At 37.5% G+C, this 8,810-nt stretch overlaps 2 protein-coding genes across 52 annotated transcripts in view; both read left to right on the top strand.

The window, feature by feature from the left end:
* The window catches only part of nr1h3 (nuclear receptor subfamily 1, group H, member 3), an 18,164-nt gene extending 17,032 nt beyond the window's left edge, over nucleotides 1–1,132 (top strand). For both annotated transcript variants that reach the window (XM_017703618.2, XM_017703617.2), the window contains exon 11: nucleotides 1–1,132. This exon is cut by the window's left edge and continues 2,652 nt beyond it. The gene's annotated coding sequence lies outside the window, so the exon portion shown is untranslated.
* A 1,899-nt stretch (nucleotides 1,133–3,031) lies between these two features.
* madd (MAP-kinase activating death domain) overlaps nucleotides 3,032–8,810 on the top strand; it is a 73,848-nt gene continuing 68,069 nt past the window's right edge. For 48 of the 50 annotated variants that reach the window (XM_017703611.2, XM_037534490.1, XM_037534491.1 and 45 more), the window contains exon 1: nucleotides 3,032–3,302. The gene's annotated coding sequence lies outside the window, so the exon portion shown is untranslated. Of the gene's footprint in view, nucleotides 3,303–3,964; nucleotides 4,090–8,810 lie in introns of all 50 variants that reach the window. The other 2 variants (XM_017703581.2, XM_017703583.2) reach the window with 2 other exon arrangements.

Here is an 8,810-nt window from a genome sequence, read left to right as displayed (position 1 = left end):
TCTTTGATGTTGTAGAATTTATCTGAATCAGGAAGGTAGAGTTTACATTATAGGTTTATAACTGTTAAATTATACCATTTGCTTAATTGCAGTAAGTGTATAAAACCTTAAGCCCTTCTCCTTGAAACATGCCCTGAAGACCTGATGCTTTTCCTTTCTGCATGATATATCTTTGAGACTGTGTTTAAAAAAAAAAAAAAAAAAAAAACTTTTGTTGTCAATAATGTTAAACTCTTTCAAAAGGTAATTGAAATACTAGTTCCTCTTAGATGTGAGATTTATAAGCATTAGACCTGCAATAATTCTGTCAAAATGATACTAGGTATTTTAATCTGATAGTGAGGACAATTTAAAGGTAATTTGCAAATCATTAGAATCAGTTTTGAGTTAAATACATACATTAACACATTACATTCTTTTAAATTATATACTGTACAAGTGACTTTGTATGTCCTGTTGATCTCTCATGACAGCAGTACACTTCAGTTCATAAACTGGTCCTTGTATTGTTTTGTTTTCTAATCCCACACAGAGGAAACACCTTCCATCAAAGCAGTGTGCATTTGCAATGTCTACTTCCATTTTTCTTTCTTCCAATCAACATTAATAAATGTGTTGGCTTCTAATGGATTGTACCAGGCGAGCGTTTAGTACAGAGTTGATTGTAATAATTTATTTTTAATGCCCTGCTGGGTGGACCTTTTACTCTTAATTAATCTGACCTCCTGTGGTGTGGCATCAAACGATGGTGACATAGGAATGCGAACTTGTTTTAACGCCTTAAGTCCTTGAATAAACTGCTTTATATGTATAAATTAAAATCTGACAAATTTTATTGTTCTGCCAGAGTGTGTGTGTATGTACATGTATGTATGTATGTATGTATGTATGTATATGTATATACATATATATTGTATATACATACATAATATACATATATATATTGTTTGTTTGTTTGTTTGTTTGTTTGTTGAAAAAGCTGAAGAAATGTAGATGACTAAACACCTCAACTATTCTTTATACAGAAATATATTGACCTGAAACATGGAACTGCTCATTGTCTGTGTCTTTTTATTCTTCTGCAGTTTTTAATAGATTGAGTTTACCTTGTAAATAAACCTGAAAGTCAAAATGTTGCCTGTTTTTTTTTTTTTCTTCTTTTTTAAAAAAAATCAAAATATAAATCGTGTGGTTGGTTTAGCCTTAGCATAGAAAGCATTTCACTGTTACATTTTAACTGGCTATACTATGCAGTTTCGAAATTGGGATTATATGCACCAAGCTGATTCTGTCAGCCATCATATGATTAAATTCACACCTACTTCAAATATTGGAGATTGGGTACAGTAGTTGTTAGTTAGAGAGAGGTTTGATTCAGCTTGCCGCTCTTTTAATAAATTGTATGTCTGAGTGATTTTTTTTTTTTTTTTTTTTGGCTTCAATGTGCAGTTAACTTCATTCTCAATATCTTAATACACAGTGACTTTCCAATCAGTGAGCGAGTCTGCTGACTGTTACTTCTCGATAATGGAGTCAGTATTGTCTCTCTAAGCGGTGTTATAGAGTAATATATAATAATTACAGTTTCATGTAGTAAAATATAGTAATTGTCTAATTTACTATAATCTCATAGGTGTCCTACAGAAATTACTGTAATATAACTATAGTTATTTTCCATAATGTCAAACAGCATAGGGGAAAAAAAGGGAGCCAGCTACAATCTCTGGAGAAAAGAAATTCAGTTTTTCTTATGTACAGTGCCATATTTAAATTGTAATTGTATGAGGTTAAACTGTCAAATTAATATTCTGATTTTGTCAAGACTTTATATAGACAAAAGTATTGGAACACACCTCCTAATTACTGAATTCAGATGTTTTACAAACACTGGCAATACAATGAGTCATACTGATGAGCTCAAAGCCTTTAAACGTGGCACTGTCATAGGATGCCACCTCTACCACAAGTCAGTTTGCAAAGTTTCTGTCCTGATAGATCTGCCCCTGTCGACTATAAGTGCTGTATTGTGAAAGGGAAGCATTTTGAAGCAACAATAGCTTAGCCACGAAGTGGCAAACCATGCAAACTCACAAGGTGTGGCTGCAGAGTGCTGAAGTGCACAGTGCCTATCCTCTGTTGAATCACTCACTAAAGAGTTCCAAATTGCCTCTGGAAGCAACATCAGCACACAAAAGAACTGTGCATAAGAAGCTTCACAAAATGGGTTTCCATGGCCGAGCAGCTACGTACAAGCCTAAGAGCGAAATGCAAATACCAAACAGCCACATGGTGGTATGCTGTGGGGTGGTTTTTCTGGGGTTGGCCTAGGCCCCTTAGTTCCAATGGAGGGAATTCTTAATGCTTTAGCATACCCAAGATATTTTGTGCTTCCAATTTTGCGGGAACATTTTGGGGAAGAACCTTTTCTGTTCCAGCATGACTGTGCCTCAGTGCACAGAGCAAGGTCCATAAAGGCATAGCTGGGTAAGTGTGGTGTGGAAGAAATTCACAGGCGCACACAGAGCCCTGACCTCAACCCCACCAAGTGCCTTTGGGATGAACTGGAATGGAGATTGTGAGCCCGGCCCTCTAGTCCAACAGCAGTGTCTGAATTCACAAATGATCTTCTGCATGAATCCCCACAGACACACTCAAAAAACTTGTAGAAAGCTTCCTAGAAGAGTGGAAGCAGTGGACCTATGGATTTAGAATGGGATATCATAAAAGCTCTGGTGGGTGAGATATATATGTGTCCCAGTACTTTTGTCCATATAATGTACTTGTTCCTGATTTTTATTTTTAGAGAATTAATCCTATACATTTTGAAATTCACATTTACTGTTTTTACTGAATAAATACCAAAGTATTCTAATTTTTACTTGCACAAAATACTTTTAAAAAGTATCGGTTTACGGATAGTCTGGCATTACAAGGTATCGGATTGAAAAGAAAATGAGTGGTGTCGCCCGATCCCCAGATTAATGAGTGGTACGGTCCACCCTCCGCTTATCTCTAATGCGGAACTCCTCAGCAGCCCACACTGAGAATGAGCGGCAGACCGAGGAGGGGAGAATTCGTCAAACGACACATTTCAGCCACACACCCCTCCCCGAGCGACAGTCTGCACTTTTCCAGATGTGCAGCACACGCTTCGTGCTTCACTCGATAATGTCCGAGGGATACATAGCGTTGACATCGTTTGTTTTGTAAAAACATCAGAATACATCGCTGTGACATCGCAACGACGTGAGCTAGCGTAAGTAAGCTAGCAGAAGAGCTTGCTTGCTTGCTAGCTGTTGGAGGTCAGTAGCTCCGTGTGGTTCATTTACGCATACGGTCGAGATTATAGCCTAGTTTCTTTGTGTCTTTACAGCTGGGTTTTTGAAAAGGGCGTTTATGTAACCAAAAGACGATGACAAGCGTTGTGCATTACCGTAACCAGCTAACGTAGCTGCGTAGCTGCTGGTATGGATGTTGACAGATGCTAATTCGCCGTTGGGATGCTGTCATTTGATCCTGTTAGCTGCTGCTAACAGCTACTAGTCAGGATCTGTTGATGTGGCTTGTGTTTTAGCATTAGCGTCACGTAACCTACGTGAACCAGTCGGTCAGTTCCATCACAGTCTCCCTGTTAATGGCACGACGTTATTTATCCATGAGAGTACATAGCCGAGTACATCGCTTGAATGTCATCGGTCCACGAGTCATTTGTGGCTAGCAGCCTTGTTACGAGGCTGAAATTGGCTTTCTGTTCTATTCAGGTTCTTGTTCGAATTTCCCGTTCCTCCTTAAATGATACAGCATTTAACGTTACATTCTGGCCCCTGCACATTTTAAGGAGGAACGAGAAAATTCGAACAAGTAGCTAGCTGACTTTAGGTTGGTAGCTTTTTTGGAGGGCAAACAAACATTTCCCTATTTAAAGGGTTTTTTGTTGTTTTTTTGTTTGTTTTTTCCCCCCAAGATAATCTTGTCACAACCATCAGAGATCCACACATTCCAAGGTATATGGACTGCTTAAGGTGATGATATAGAGCTGTTGGACATTTCCTCACAACACAAGGACATTGCTTCTCATTTATAAAGCAGGTCAGCACAAAAGATTGTCACCACTGAATATGGAGTCTAAACTGAATACCCAGACGAATAACCTGAATCACATTCTTTGCGAGAAGAATGCCCACTATTCGCCCACTATTCACTCACTTAAAGGGAGAATCCACAGATTTTTACAGCATTTCTGCATAATTAAATGATTGAGATATAAAGTAATTCAGAGTGGTTTGATATGCGCCATCCCGGAAAAACAAACTTATAGAGAATTGTTCACAGCAGTGCTGATAGGAACCAGACCTCTGAAATTTTTAATGTCTCTAAAAGCTCCCTCACATAAATGGTTGTGAAAATACAGTATATGATGCCTGAGATATTGTTTTTGTTTGAAACAAGGATAAGGCCTAAAAAGTATTTTCTGAAATCCATTCATGGTTTCTTACTTTTTTCAGATTTACCGGTATTTTATCATTTCCAACATCACATATAAGAAAATATGTTGAGTAAAGGAAAGAAAAAATAGAGCTATATGATTTGTTGTTTAACTAATTGTTTTAGGTAATAATACACACGGTTCCAATTACCATTGTTTAAAAAAAAAAAAAAAAGTCAGAAAGGCACGTTAAAATGCACAGGTTTACATCGGAACATGCTGTACAACTTTGTTTACGTGTCTTCCATTGGGTTATGTGGAAAATATGTAAAATTGTTCCTTAAGTAATTTAATTCTGGGCATTCTTTTCAGATAAAGATGACCTAGATATCTGTCATGGTACACAGTATAATATGCTTATAGAAGAGTGGCTGATATGAACTCAGTTAACTGGACAATAACAATATGTTAAAGGACATAGTTTCCTTGTTTGCTGTAGCCATTAAAGACTAGTGTGTAATGTAATATTCTATGCATTTTATCTAGTGGAGTGCAACAAAAGTAAAAAAGGAAGCCTGTTCCCACAAAGAAATTATCTGCACCAATATTGTATATAAGAATTTATAATAATATGGGTTAGGCTTAGCATTTTTTACCTTATCGCCGCAGTGTCCACAATTTGATGAAATCCATATCATGCAGAATGTCACATTGGTATTTACTTTCACCTCCCACCCATGTGTCTGTACTTTTTATTTTTTTCAAATTTATTTATTTTTTTAACTCTTGATGGTCAAATTGATAAACACACAAACTGTTAATGTTCATTCGGAGGCTGCTTGTAAAGGAACTGTCAAATGGAGCATGATTTTCACTCATCTTTAATGGAAATAAACATAAAACCTCAGAGGTAGACATGCAGTACAACCTCATCTTGTGTTCCTGCAAAGAGCTTGTCTTACTTCTGTCTCTCCTGCTGTCCTTCTGATACAAGACACTTGACTAGATAAGGTTTCCATGTCATACCACCAGATCATGTGTGAATTAATTGCAAGGTTTTGCCGGTTTCCTTTGGTGAAAAAAGAGATGTAGGATTGTGCTTTCCTTGTTGTAATAGCTCCTTTATTACATGAACCACATGAGTTGTCTGTGTATGAGTCACAAAGTATGTGGCTGCTAATGCTCTGGTGGTCTCTTTTGACGTAAAGAAAGATTATTTTTGAAGACATTTCTAGACCTGTATCTTCCTGCTATGTACTCTTCCTAATAAATGAGTCCAAACAGAGATTCCTTTGCAATTAGCATAGCATTAAATGAAACAAGACCATTGAAAGTGGTGATTATCAAGCTGCATTATTGGTTTAGCGAGTCATTTTTAGTGAGCTGTGTCCTTTCTGTACTTCAGGGGTCTGCAGGGAGACCATTTGTCTGAGTGAGTTGGGAAATGAGTGCTTGAATCAGCTTTGAGAGCAGTAATTGTGGTCATCTGAACACTATTATTTGGAACAAAAGCATGGGATCATTTTCTCTAGCTGGGAACGAAAGAGTTGCTTTCATCTGTGTGAGTTTTAGTTTGTGATGTGATCTGATGGCAGTCCTCAATTAATGTGATTATGCTAGATTATTAAAGGCATTTATTGACTGGAAAGTTATCCAGCATAGATCTTCAAAGTCATCAAAGATGTTGCCATTCCGTAGTCAGCATCATGCCCATATTAGGTCATCCACGTATAAGCAGATTTCTCTATGAGGAAATAAATTAATATCATTTTCGGAAACCTCTGCTTTCGTGTCTTTTGGTAAACAAAATTCCAAAACCAAGACGCTTTAGCATGTACATTTTTCCTCTTTAAATATCTCTGGATCCTCTGAATTACAAGGTCATTAAGGAGTCATTTGCTCTTATTGTTATTTAACAGTGATTAGTAGTGTTTCATAGTGCTAAGGTTTGAAAGTAGACTTTATGTGTCATGTCATTTTAATGCACAGCAGTGTTAACATGCTTGTAGCAAGAAGTTGGCAGTATTCATACTTTGTCTCATCCATTAATGATTTGGGGAAAATACAGATAGATTATAACTAATCTGGTTTGGAGCATTTTTGTTTAACACGGTGCAATAGCGTCAGTTTCCAAAAAACCTGTTCCTTTTTACTATAGGAAAAACCAGCTTAGACCCGGAAATGGGCATGACACCGGCTATAGAATGCCACACTAGGGCTGCTGGGATGTGTCTTTTCCATTTTTCCCAAATGCAGGGTATACTGTGGTGGTATATGGACACCCGTCCACGTACGTTTAGTTTGTTTCAGAAATGTTACGAGTTTTTACTAGTCAGTATTGGAAAAAAAAAACATTGTGTTTTGAATTTGAACATGGCATAAATGCAGCTCTGATCGGGGGAGAGTGAGAAAGAGCAGGAGGGTGAACAGCACTTCCGTAAAATTAGCTTGATACAACACATAACTAGCAAAGTTGTCCCAGTTGTCTACCTATTTTTGTCAGAGATTGTCAATTATGAAATTAAGTTCACCGTTATTCTCCTGCCAGGCCATATAACATGTCATTTTTTTGCTTGTTTTTTTTCCTTTCTCTTTCTTAAATGCTTTCAAATCAGTGTCTCCCCTTGCTTCCTACCTCATCACCAAAGTACATTTTAGAGCTGTGGGAAACGCTACTTTTGTAATAAGGCTCAGAGTCAGTGAACACCAGCTTTCCTTTTGATCTGGCTGGTCAGGAAGCAGAAAAAAAGCTCATGTTTTTTTTTAAGCTTGCCTGAAATGTGTGCTTTCACACAAAAGGACAGCCACACAGGACACACATACCTTGAGATTCCCAGTGTACAAAAACAGCAACGAAAAATGTCTCTTCCTTTGAAAACATTTGGAAAAAATTGCGATGTTTGTTTGTGCTTCTTAAACCAAAAAAAAATTTTTTTTTAAACTTTTAACCTGCACTTTTAGTTATTTGGGATGTCAATGCCATTGAGTGCTTTTACTGAATATTTTGCCCCCCCAACCCCTCCCCACCCCTTAGGAAGGAGTGTTGCAGTGGCTTGCCGTTTTATTGCGAGAGTTTCTTAAAATAGCCTTGATGATAGATGGTAGAGGTAACTGTGTAGAGTGGAAATTGTCAAGCTCTAACAGAATAATATCTGACATATATATAAGTACCTTCTTTTATATCTTTACCACTTCGATTATGTGACTGTCAGCCTACTTGCTCTTTGACTTTGGTTTTTCATAACCTCCGATGATGTCTTTTTCACTGTTGCTGCATGACACAATTTCTCTGTCTGGAATCAGCATCTCTGGCTGCTTCCCCTGCACCTGCTATGTGTGCTGTGCTAATGCCGCTTCTCCTCCACATTTGCGTAAGTGTGCTGAGAGAACAGGCTGTTGGCTATGCTGCTTTGATCTCAGGCTGTCATAGGGAAACCTTTGCCATGAGGGAGTCTATGAGGGTGATTGGATTTGAGTGGACCTGCGTTTCTTCCCTCCATCTATTGGCTTAATGATGGTTGACATTGCTGTCCTATCTCTCCTATCCTTGATCTTTCTCGCCTCCGGGTAGCCCCGTCAGAACTGCTGCTTGCCAAAGACAATATGAGGTTTGATGTTAAATGATATTCATGTTCATGTTTCTGATTATTTAAGCACAGATTTGATAAGTACAGTATTATTCTTTAGCTTTTTAGGGTGGAGCCCCATGTTACTGGACAATACTGATGAAATTCAATGTCCCCCCCCCCCCAATATACCATAAAATCAGAACATCAAGTAATATTCAGGTTTGCAGAAATAAAGTAAAAAGAATTGCTACTCTTTGCTAAAGGAAACTTGTTTTAATTGAACAGTTTTGTTACGTTGCGTCTGTATACACAGTCAATGTTAGCTAGACAGAAAATACTTCCAGAAATTAAAGTATTATTTTTAGGTATTTAAAATATAAAATTGTTTGTTTAGAACAATCTGAAACACTCAACAAATGAGCACTGGATTTTACTAAGTTTTTGTTATTTATCAACACTATTAAAATAAAAAATGTGTATGGCGTGACTTCAGTTCTGGTATTAAGGGGCTACTGATTCAGGAATTCTGTGCAGATGCCGATATCTTTCGTGTGCATATCTCCCATGCTGATATTTATGTGTAAATATAGAAAATTAGGACTAAATCCACCGGGTAAGCGTTACGGGGAAATTTGTTTCTGTAGCGTTATGAATAGTGATGGGCTCACCCGCGTTTTTCCAGTTCTGATTCGATTCTGATATACAACTGCCGATATAGACACAGATTCCGATGCAAGCTCTTTTTACTTTAATATTGTCATTAGTATTGTTGGTATAGTTTTTGAGGATATATCATGAGACTGGTGCATGACCCC

Source organism: Pygocentrus nattereri, chromosome 25 (assembly GCF_015220715.1).
Source record: "Pygocentrus nattereri isolate fPygNat1 chromosome 25, fPygNat1.pri, whole genome shotgun sequence".
Taxonomy (NCBI): domain Eukaryota; kingdom Metazoa; phylum Chordata; class Actinopteri; order Characiformes; family Serrasalmidae; genus Pygocentrus; species Pygocentrus nattereri.
This window is presented reverse-complemented; position numbering and strand designations above follow the sequence as displayed.